The following is a 12546-nucleotide window of genomic DNA, read 5'->3' as shown; positions in this document are numbered from 1 at the left end:
TTTTCTCTATTCCAATGGTTAGATTGGTTTAGAAAAAAATAAAAATAAATATATATATATAATTTTTTTTTTTTTTTTTTTTTTTTTTTTTTCAGCTCTGTTTAATTAACCTTGTCTGAAATATGCTCCATCCCCCTTGAGTGGGGAAAAAAAGTTTTTTATTGTCATGACGATTCATCCCCTTCAGATGTGGGTGTCAAGTAACTGGTAAGTATTTGTGCTACAGATATAGGCTACATCTTTTGCGCTCTAAACTAACTGCAGACGGCAAATCTGCTAACAATGCAAACAGTTTTGATTTAAACATCATTCAATGAAACTTCCTTCAGAAAAGTAGGGTGACTGGGCGGGAGCTTGTGACTATCACAACTTCCTCTATAGTAGCGCATGGAAGAGTTGAGCGCGAGCATTCTCTCACTCGGTGCTTTGAGAGAGAGCTGAGCACTTCTGGACACCCGTGAGGAGCAACAGGACTACAGAGCTGTTAAACAGGCCAACTAAACTGACCGCAGCACACTCGACACGGACAGACAGAGTACTGAAAGAGTTTTGACTGGGTAAGCGCTTCGGCTTTTCTTTGTCCCTGTCATTTAAATTTAGAACGTACCAGAAAGCTAACCAGATTTTTCATTCAAAACCAGAGAGTAAAAATCATCGATAACTTGTTAGCCTGTGAAAGTTTTCATTCATCCAGGAAGAAGTATTAGACATTTCTAGGCTACCTCAATAGGCTACTTGTAAAACATTTTCTGACTAACTCTTAAACTGCTTCAATGGATAATAAAAAATAAATAAATAAATAAAAACCTTTTTTAAACTATATTTAAAGTTAGCAACTGAACTTTAGATGCATGTTAGACAAAATCCTAGCATTAACGCTTACTCATATTAGACTTTAATGTTAAACATAATTCATTCTAAGACATTCGTTCCTGAGTGAAAAAAAGACTCATTTATTATATGCAAGCCCTTTCGATGTCATCTAACCCTACCTAAAGTCAGAGTTTCATGACATGTATTTTACACACTTCTCAGAGGAATCTGGCACATGTGTCTAGACATGACAGTTATTTGTGTCTTTTTTGACAGCCAGACCTCAAGTCTTCATTGCATTAAACATTAGAAAAACAGAATGAAGGCAAACATGCCTTGGGGATCTGACATATTCCTGAGTTTAGTCAAAAGCTGGTCCAGGTTGGAACTTGATTGCTCATCTTTGAACACAGCTCATCCCAGAACATGATGCATTCCGAGGCGTAGTGAATGCTTTGAGTAGCTGCTCGTAAGGTTCCTCTTTGCAAATTTACAGCCTGTACTGTGAGGTTATAATGTAGAAGCCCATTGAGAATGATACTATTTATTGTGTTAATTTTTTTATTGATTTACTTCATATTATGTACTGTATGTTTATACAAAGTAACCTTGAGTTAAACACAAAACAGGAAATGGTTTATGCATATCAGTGAGTGATGTAATTCATAAAGACACACCTTGAGTGATTGAAAGCAGGTGAGTGGAAATAGTTTATTCATCAGTGAGTTTGTCCTCTTGATGTAAACATTTAGGCAATATTTATCTTAGGAAGTCTTGAGAAGACAGACAAGGGCAAAAATTACAGTGAGTTAGTCAGAAAAGCTGACTGGAAGAACAGAACTGCATCCTCTCATTTCCTCTTTCTTTTCTATTTTCAAGCCCAGCTGCTGAGACTGGCCTCTGTTCTCTGGCATCCTGTAGATATTGCATACAGGCAGCCCGACAATTGTCTCATGCTCAGTGACTCATTGAGTTTTTAACTGATAAAGTGAGTTGTACTTTGCGTTTTTTAAGTGCCATGTGCTGGCATGCATATGTTTGTGTGTGCAGGAGATTTTTAAGGTGCATCACTGTGTCTTTTGGTGCATTAAGAAGCCTTTGAATCTGCTTGCCTCAGAGCCAGATTCCCATCCTATCTGCTCCCAGTGCTCTGCCATTCCATTCCCATTCATTTTTCCAAGAGGTGGAGTTCAGAGGTGCTTATGGAGAAACAAAATCATCCTTTTAAAACCCAAGTTCCATCCCTCTCATAAACGTGCCACAAAATTTATGTTTAAGTTAAGTTTAACTTCCTGCACCATAGCAACTGATTGCTGCATGCAATATGAAACACAATCCTTTATCCAAACACTTGTTTAGATGCCAGTCCTTTATACTCTAATTATACTTAAAAAAGAATTATCTACCACAACTTATTGACTTAATTTGGGGGCTTTTCCCAGCAAATATTGATATATACAATTAATTAAAAAATTCAATGCATTTTATGATATTAATTCAATTAGAAATTATGCATATTAATTAAAATGTGTACTTTTTTAATTTATACACTAATTATATACTAATATTTAAAATTAATTTAAAGAAATTATTCCTTTTATTCAGCAAGAACGCATAAATCGATCTAAAGATTCAGCATCAAATCTGCTGAAATTTTAGCTTTGCCATCACAGGAATTAATTACATGTAAAAAAAATATAAACAGTTTTGTTTAATTGCAATAATACACAAGATTAAAGTTTTAACAAACCAAGAAGCCCGAGTTGTTTTTTAACGTATTTTTGATAATATAAATCATGAGCCATACAATTAAAAAGATATAGAAAGGTTTTTATTACAACTTTCCCATGTCCACCATATTCTATATATATCGTAAAAAGTGCTTCATCAGAAGTGGCTTGTGAATAACTCATCATGGTGTCCATCAAAGAAATCCAAGTTCTTAAATTGGGCTGTATTTCATTTTTTATTAACCACAACAGAGCTTCCTCTTATAAGTACTGTGGTTTCTGAAGTGTGTCCTGCTGTGCCAACAAAATTCAGTTTGTAATTCTTTTTTTCTTGTGGTTCAAAATCCCTGCACTCTTTGGTAGTGAGGTCCATAAAGTCCCAAAAAATTCCATTAAGTGTGGTGTTGTCACCTTTGGAGTATATTTTTTTGGTGTCTGGAATATATATGGTGTCTGACCCCATTGGGTCAGGGTGATGTGACTGCAGTGTGGTCATGGCCACATTCTTTGGAAGTACTGTGTTTTGGGAAAGCTTTATCTTATGCACAGACTGTTGTTCATCAGTGATAGGACAGAGCACAATGCATTTTATGATACAGTATTACATAATGTGAGCTCTGTTGAATACTTCTCACTTGGCAATTTAATTCTATGCATACAAAAAATGCATACTGTTCTTCCACCTTACATACCATAGTGTATGTAGAGTAGTGTGGTATTGACTACCACTTGTTTGGTTACAACAAACACTCAATGTAGTTGTCCATTCACAAGTCATAGCGCAGCACTCAAAAAGAGCATACATTACATCATTAAAGTGTGTCCCAAGCTATTATTTATCAGACCATATATATACAAATCAATTAGACTGAACATCTGTCCATCAATAAGGCAGCTCTGTAGCCAAATGTGTAAGATAACACAAAACCAGAGACAACAAACCCTTTAATAAAAAGAATAAAAAAAAGAAAGTGACGTGACATTCAGCCAAGTATGGTGACCCATACTCAGAATTTGTGCTCTGCATTTAACCCATCCAAAGTGCACACACACAGAGCAGTGAACACACACACACACACACACTGTGAACACACAGCCATTTATGCTGTGGCGCCCGAGGAGCAGTTGGGGGTTCAATGCCTTGCTCAAGGGCACCTAAGTCATGGTATTGAAGGTGGAGAGAGAACTGTACATGCACTCCCCCCACCTAGAATTCCTGCTGGCCCTTGACTCGAACTCACAACCTTTCGATTGGGAGTCCGACTCTCTAACCATTAGGTCACGACTTCCCTAATTAATCTCTAAAAGAGGGCCAAATGCAGTAATGTGATTTCAAATGTCTTGAACGAGTAACACGTGCAAGTACACTGTTTACAGTCTTCTTTAAATCATGATGAGTTACTGTGTCGACTCTGGGACTGTCCCACACATATCACAAGCTCGCTGTGTGAAAATGTATATTATTATCTCAGGATTCAGACTTTTTGTGGTCTACTGCCATATTTCTAAATTGCTCATGGAAACATATAACTGGTTGTTTGGAGGATTAACTTTTGAATTAAAGGAAGTTACTGGGAGTTTCCTGTGGGGGACTCCAGGTGCATCTGCAATCCAGTGAGTTGGTGGCTTCCTCCCAGACTGAGGAGAAAGAATGGATTCAATCAGATCCTTTCAGCCTGGGCCCCAAGAGATGCGACCTTCTGCTTGGTGTGCTATCTGCTCACTTGAACTGATTGTTTACCTTTCCCCTCTCTTCCTCTCGCAGGCCTTATTGTCCTTCATAGATGGTTATTGTCTTGCTCTGAGTCACTTGTTAAACCTTTTTTTCTGTCTTTCTTTCATTCATTTCTCTACAACACTTATTGTGTGCTCCAGTATGCTGCTATGTGTCACCATGACCAAGGTGTCAAGATTCAGCTGGTTAAACAACTTCTGGTATACTATACAGTCTGGCTTTAAAAAATGTCTTTCTCCATTTAGTAAAAAAGTTGGGTTCTGTTAAAGTTTACCATTAACAGAACCCATTTCGATAACAGTTCTCAGGCTTGCATTATTCCATCAATGTGAACGTAATATGGTACGGAAACACTGTTACAATGTTTTCTGCACTACTATTCAGTGGTACTGCAATAATATAGTGCAGAACAGCGCAATCAATGTTTTTGAATTTATGACTTATGAGCAGCTTTGTTTATCTGAATCAGAACAAGGATGTGTGAAGACTGTAGTCTGATTTACAAACAAATGACTCTTATTAGCGGCATTGTTTTAAGTAATCAAAACCATAGCAACTAATGTGGTCTGATTCCTAAACAAATAAACCACTTTGTTTTAGTGAATTAAAAACATAGACTGCAACTATTGTAGTCCGAATCACAAAAAAATTACTCGGAAAAAAATAACATGAGCCACTTTGTTTTAGCGAATCGAAACCATATATATGGGAACAGAGTGTAGTCCGATTCTCAAATAATTGACACTTATGTGTTGGTTCTTTTTTGAAAATTAAACGAATGCAGTTAACTTGCTATCTTTTGTAATACTTTTGGATTGGGAGACTTAAATCACTGCAGTTACTGACATTAATGTCATTAATATTTTATAAAAATGAATGAATGACATATGTTGCAACATTTTTATTTAAGGATTAATATTTAATATGTCCAATTGTTGGAATCTATGTATGTTGCCTTTTAAAAGACTACAAAAAGTAAATTACAGTATTAGTTCACTTCCAGAATAAAAATATCCTGATAATTTACTCATGCACCACGTTATCCAAGATGTCTGTCTGTCTTCTATCAAAAAAAACATTTTTTTTCCATAAAATAGACTTAAATTGTGACGAATGGTCCAAATTGCTGTTTCAGTGCAGCTTCAAAGGGCTCTACACGATCCCAGCTGAGGAATAAGGGTCTTATCTAGTGAAACAATCATTCATTTTCTTAAAAATACAAATGTATATACTGTAACCAAAAAAGCTCATCATGCACTAGCTCAACCATGCATTATGTTGTCATGTTGGAAAGGTCACGCGTGACATAGGCAGAAGAGCCTACCCAAAGTGAACATGCAAAGAAAGTCGCATGTTCTTTACAAAAAAAGGTAAAACAGTGATGCTAGATGTTTTTGAAGTAGGAGGAGGAAATCGGATGGCGGTTTCCCCCCTTCCCATACCGTCTTGAACCAGAGTACACAGACGATGAGCTAAGCGCGTGTGACCTTTCCAATGTGAATACGTTATGAATTTGATGACGTGCATTTATGGCTAAAAAGTATATAAATGTTTATTTTTCTTTTTTTGAAATGACAGATTTCCCTAGATAAGACCCTTATTACTCAGCCTGGGATTGTGTAGAGCCCTTTGAAGCTGCATTGAAACTGCAATTTAGACCTTCAACCAGTTAGCACATTTAAGTCCATTATCTAGAGCGAAATTCTGGAATGTTTTCTCTGCGACTGAAGACATAAAGACATGAACATCATAAGGGTTAGTAAATTTTTAGGAAATGTTCATTCTGGAAGTGAACTAGTCCTTTAAAAAGTCTGTGTAAACAAAATTTGCAATGATTGGATTACATTTATTACCTTGTTTTAATAGGCCTTAGTCAAATATAAAAAAATATATATATATATATATATATATATATATATATATATATATATATATATATATATATATATATATATATATATATATATATATATATATATATATATATATGGATGAAACCGGAATGGGAATCAATAAAGTCCTTACATTTCCCATTCTAAACAACCATTCAGAATTTACTGAATCTGATCTTACGAGTGTGATTAGCAATGCCACATGACATGTTTCTGTATGCATGAGTTGCATCAGTAAACATTCTGTGGGTTACAAGGATTAAGCAATTGGCATTTTTCCTAATGGTCCAGGTCCATGCTTATTATGTCAGTCATAACAGCTGTATCACAAGCAACCGATGTAACTGTGCAGTCTATCCATCCACACTCTTTTGTCACCCAGCTACAGTCCCTGAGTCACCTTTGATGCACTTCATCTCTGTACGGATCCAGAAATCAGTCACTCTAGAGGTGCGGGCTGTAAAAGACTCTGTAACCTGTCCCATCACAAGGTTGGGTTTTTTCACCCCTATATCACCAACTCCCAAGAGGAAATTTGCCCAAAACTGTCTAAGAGATGCATTCAACCTGACAATGAATACCCGCATTGGAATGTAAACACTCGTCCGTTCTTATACCAGTCACATTAAACGTGTGTCTGGTTGGCGTTCTCAAAGCTATGACTGTCAAACGTACTGTAACATTATCAGAATCAGAGTGAAATATGTGTATAACTGCAGGGAGTTTCCTTTAAAATCTGGATCCAGAACAAATAAAATCAACATCTTTAGGGATGTTGGAAAACCAAATCCATTGTAAACTGCTATAGAAATCCCAAAGTATAAGCAATTTTTAAATAACATTATTTTCTCCATTATCTTAATTAACACAAAAGCAAAATGATCGAAACCAACAACTCATCAAAAAGCATCAAAAAAGAAAAATAAATCTATAAACATGGGGTATTTTTAAAAAATATATACATTTTCCTGAGCATTAATGGTACATTATAAATAGTCAGGAATGAAAGTTGATACAAACTGCTCCATTCATCTTCATGGTTGGGAGTTTTTCCCCATCTGATGGTGACTCACCACATACTGGAAATGTACGGTTCAAACATCTGACCTGCAGACTGATTATTTTGACTTGATTTATTCTTGCTGATAAATCAAACCATTTTTAATGTTCCGTCTGTTGTGCCAGGTCTTGATGGAATTAGTCAGGTCTTTGCACTCCGCACGGAGAACCTTTATCAGTGACATCAGTTTAAAGTATTGGAAAAAAATTTCTGGGAGAAAAAAATTCAGGGGTCACAGAGTGAACTGCAGTAAAAAAAAAAAAATTTAATAAGTAGAAAAACTAAAATGTACAGTGTACAACACGAGCACTTTATATTAAACATTTACATTTAACTATTAATAGTATCATAATGCAAACATTTACATTTTCATGCAAGTAACTTCTTGTAAATGCAAGCAAACTATTTAATGCTGCTGTTGCCATTCAACTTTGTAGTAACTTAATAATTTTATTTGGATATCAAATTTAGGGTTTAAATATTAGTTCCCTTATATATATTGCATCTAGTGCTGTTTTTATATAGTCAAGTAACTAATATGATTTACACAAGGGCTGGGTAAAAAAAATATTGATTTAATCGATTCTCATTTTTATCTCATTTTAGTCTCACCTGTCAGATAATGAACAGAACATTGTAGCATGCCTCCCACCTAATAAATTGTAAGGAACTTTGTGATTTGTTACTTCTGATATGAAAAAAGTCTCAGATTTCAAATTACAATATGTGCTTGCAAATATATTACAATATTCATATATTAAATGCTGTTTTGGCGCTGTTTAATGTGGAGTGACAGTTCGCTGAAGCGCCTCGGTTAGAAGTGGCAGCACGAAGCTGAACTGATCATCTCCGCTTTAATAGCAGTTACAGCATGAAATAAGCATGAATGAACATCCGCTGTTAAAAGAAAGAGCACAAGTTACAGAAATCTGTATCCTGTCATGTAATCAGTCACTCAATCAGTGTTTCTAACGTGTAAGGCCGATAATCACTTGTAAACAATATCACATATCATCATATTTACCGCAGAAAACATAGGCTATTTGTTGACGATAATCTCGTAAGTCAGCTAGAAAAATTAACTTTGGAGAGGAGCCTTTTCTGAAATATGCACCATAACATATGTATATTCATTATATATATATATATTTTATACTATAAATATACACACACACACAAAATATCCAATATTGAAAAGAATCAAATCAAATCAAATTGCAAGCTCGCGAAAGATAATAGAAACAAATTGTGAAATTTGTGTCAAAACCCGGCCCTAATTTATACTACACTGAAAATAATTTGGTGTTGAAAAAATGTACACTTACAAATTGGCAGTAAATTTCACAATTATGGGAAAAAATAAGAAATGGGAAGTAACACATCACATTAAATATGTTCTTTTAAAACATACTGCAATAATCTAAATGTTTTGCTCTTTTTTTTTACAGTGTATGTTCCATTAAACAAATGAAAAAACTATCCAATTAACCATTCATCAAAAGCATCTCTACATGGCAATTTAAAATACTTTTACTGTCACCATGTCTTTCACACATGTCCAGTTACAAACAGCAAAATGTGACTAATTTGTCAAGTAGGGTCAATTTGATTCTGTAAAAGCTCTGCTGGCTCTTCAGTGATAAAAGCACAGAAGCATTAAGAGAATGGTACACTAGATGTAAAGTGTAGGAAAAATGAAAACTAATATTTAGGTTTGAAACCAATGGTTGTGAAAGCGGCCCAGCCATTTAGCTTTTTACTGGGCCGGGAATTATCAAGAGGAGCCATTAATTCCCTAACAAGCCATTTAAAAGCATTAATCAAAATCATTACATCTTACACGTGCAATTCACCACCACAGTTCCTGTTGTTACATAGGGCTTATCTTGAAGCTCTGAATCACACGTGCAAAGAACCGCATGTGTAGGCAGACACATTTAAGCACATTATAGGGTGCCAAGTCTGGATTGCAAGTGTTGATCACTTCCCAATGCTTAATTAGTCTCCACATCTGTAAGAGATGAGCGCAAATGGCTGTGACATCATTTCAGATGAGAGGAAATCTGACTCAAGTGTTTCCATTCCGTGTTTGTGCATCTGTTGTGTTTATATATAGTGTGGAATGACTCATTTCAGTTGATTTCTGACTTCTAAACAAACCTAGACTTAGACAGCATACGAGCTGTCATAATCTTTTATGGAGCACAATGAACCGGCTCACCCACACTGACCTACAGAGCACACTGCAATGGAATGCGTATAAAACCAACTCTCAGTGGGATCGCTTCTGAATTTGTAAGTTTCCTTCCCCTCCGTTTATGCTGGTGTTTACGTGGTGCACAGCTGTGCGAGAGTGTTTGCCTCTTAAGTAAATGCCTGCAAAATACTTGCATCATGAAGAAATTTGGTAGTGCAATGCAGATGCATGCGTGAATGGTCAAATGCACTTCTGGGTATGAGTGTAAACACATTCAGTTTATCATAAGTGAATGTAAACAAGCAGAACAATCTTTCCCTTTCAATAAAAATGTAGATAGACTAGCAGCTTATGTCAAATGTAATTCTTTATTGCTGTTTGAAAAATATATATACACTCATTTTACCTGTAGTGTGTGTGTGTGTGTGTGTCTATATATATATATATATATATATATATATATATATATAAAGAGAACATTGGTAGCCACTAATTTTTTGGTATAGTGCCAATCCTACCTGACACAGAGGTTTGAAAGAGATTTATTATTTTGCCATGATCCATGAAGCAATAGGAAAGTGGAGGTACAGTAGCTATCGCCTTCTGTGAGTGAACACCTTCACAGGACTTTCGCTGACCATGGCTCGGCACTTCACAGAAGCCCATAAATGGGAGTAAGTGTCCTTGTTGTGTCTATAAAAGGATAACGGCTATAGTGGATAGAAAAATGAAGTTGATTTAATGCAGAGGGCCTGGATAAGAGCATAAAGATGAGAAAGCAAAGACAAATGTTTTCTGACACTTGTTGACTAGGCTGCCTAGAGCCAAACCTTGAGAATACAAAGACAGGGTCCCTTTTAATGCTTCAGTGACTTGTTTGCTGTTCACATGAAGTTACATTATATATGAATTACATTTTAAAAACACCTCTCAATCATTGGTATATCTGGACATGGAGTATGTCCACAAGCGAATGGTGTCAAAACTAGATCGCTCCCACTATAATCAACGGCTTTGTCTTCAATGCTTGTCTGCAATTGACTCTTGTAGTGTTTACAGCTGGGTTGATTCTTCCCGTGGCATGAAACTGACATTCTTTTATATACAAGAAACAGAGGGATATTGAACCAGTTCAGGAAAAAAGATGAAATGCATAATTACACAAAACAAGAGCCAGATTGCCTGTACTCAAATGCAGGGAGTGCTGACTCTATAAAAGCCATTGCCTCACTCTGAAAATATCTAAATGCTAAATGTCAAGCTTTTTTAGTGGAAATCATATACTGTTCATGTACAGTTTTTTTTTTCAAAACTTATAAGAATGGGAATGCAGCTATTTAATAATGTACATTATACTCTACATTCAGGATTGAATGTGGATATTATATGGAGCAAAGAGCCTTGACGTTCAACTAGGATGCAAGCTCAGCCCAAAAAAACTGTCTTTCCTATTAATATGTCTTGACAAAATCTATATTTTTGGATGATCAATGATGAGATTTTCAGAAAGCCATGTGCAGAACCTGGCAACACTCGCCACCTAAGACCGATGTCTTTACATCTGGCTCTGGGTCTGTTTGGCTGTCTGTGTATTCATTTATCTGTGGTGAGCTGCTCCACTTGGCCTAAAACTGCACAACTGCACTGTGGAACTCAGTTTGTCAAGTAAATCAACCAGGTTTGTTTTAGTAAGTGGAACTGATGGCGGTTATAAAGGGTTGTGGGGTTTAATGAGGTTGGAAACATCATGGCAGAAAGCTGCGGATACTAACAGACCTTTGAAAGGGAGGTGCCCGACTTTGATAGACAGTTAGTTGAGGCCTTCTGATTTGATATCTGCATAATTATACAGTCTTATATGCATTCGCCAAACTACCTATGCTAATGTTCTTTTTTTTGTTTCCACTCCAGAACATATATTTTATCACTTGCACTGAAGACAAATGGTGTTTTTGCATGGCTGCATGATAAAGAGAGTCCCACGTGACACAGCAAGATAAGACCATGATGAATTGCCCTTCTTATCCTTTGCAAAGTATAAAGAAATTAAAATGTTTTTCCAACGGGCCCATTTGATACTGTGAAAAGCTGTAGCATTATAATGGTAAAGCATTCCAAGATTAAGGGCAAACAAATGCATCTTATGAAGTACATGGAATTAATAATATAGTGTGTCTTTTTAAAGGGGACCAGTTATGGGATTTAGTTTTTGGGTGTAGGTTTTATAGCCTTAGAATAGGTTTTAATGCTGAATTGTTCCAACAACGCATTATTTCTTCCCAGTCTGTCTTGAACATACGGTTTAATTTAGGGCTGTGTGATTAATCGGAATCGTAATAAAATCGCGATTTGAGTGTGCACGATTTTTAAATCGCTTTATAGCACGATTTTCCGCAGCCCCGTCCTCCAGAAGTATGCTATCCGAAACAATCAGAATGCAGCGCACCTAAGTGGAGCGCGAGAACAGAACAGACTAACTCCAGGTTCACACACTCTGTCTGTGATGCGTAGCCTTTTTTTCCAAGCCCATGTTAACGGACCAGAACGTTCACACTGCACGCAATAACAGACGAGAACAGAAAAGGTCATGAATAGAAAAGTGCGAAAAGATTTAATATCTTGAGCATGAGCACAGAGAGAGTTGTGAGTACACAGGACACATGTTGAGTGAGAGAAGACAAGTTTTAAGGTAGCGTGTATCTGAGCCTTATACAGTCTATGATCTGAGAATGCGCGTCTGGTTTTGTTAACAGAGCAAAGGAAATCTGCGTGCGAGCTGATAGATTCACGATCGCGCATTATTTTAATGTGCTTTTGCGTTAAAATAATGCGCTCTCGTTGCTGCTTCTGAACCGCATACACATACATAACTGAGTGCGTAATAAATATATTGGCAATAAATATATTGGAGACGAAAAATATAACACCTGAGGCACCGCCAGAGTGAGCTCTATGACCCACGCATGGCAAAAAAGAAAAAAAAATCCCTGGACACGTTTTTTTTTATTTTTTTTTATTTTTTTTATTTTTTTGCCATATGTCTAGACATTTTGCTTGACAAATGTCTGTTCTAGAGACATGTTACAACTTTTTGATAAAGCTCTCATCGGTTTTCTTTT

At 36.2% G+C, this 12546-nt stretch overlaps 1 protein-coding gene across 1 annotated transcript in view; it reads left to right on the top strand.

Moving 5' to 3' along the window:
* Positions 1–280: 280 nt before the first annotated feature.
* The window catches only part of LOC128030529 (four and a half LIM domains protein 3), a 39729-nt gene continuing 27463 nt past the window's right edge, over positions 281–12546 (top strand). The window contains exon 1 of the mRNA XM_052618232.1: positions 281–557. The gene's annotated coding sequence lies outside the window, so the exon portion shown is untranslated. The remainder of the gene's footprint in view (positions 558–12546) is intronic.

This window comes from Carassius gibelio, chromosome A16 (assembly GCF_023724105.1).
Source record: "Carassius gibelio isolate Cgi1373 ecotype wild population from Czech Republic chromosome A16, carGib1.2-hapl.c, whole genome shotgun sequence".
Taxonomy (NCBI): Eukaryota; Metazoa; Chordata; class Actinopteri; order Cypriniformes; family Cyprinidae; genus Carassius; species Carassius gibelio.
The sequence above is the reverse complement of the archived record's forward strand: the minus strand, read 5'-3'. Positions and strand labels throughout refer to the sequence as shown.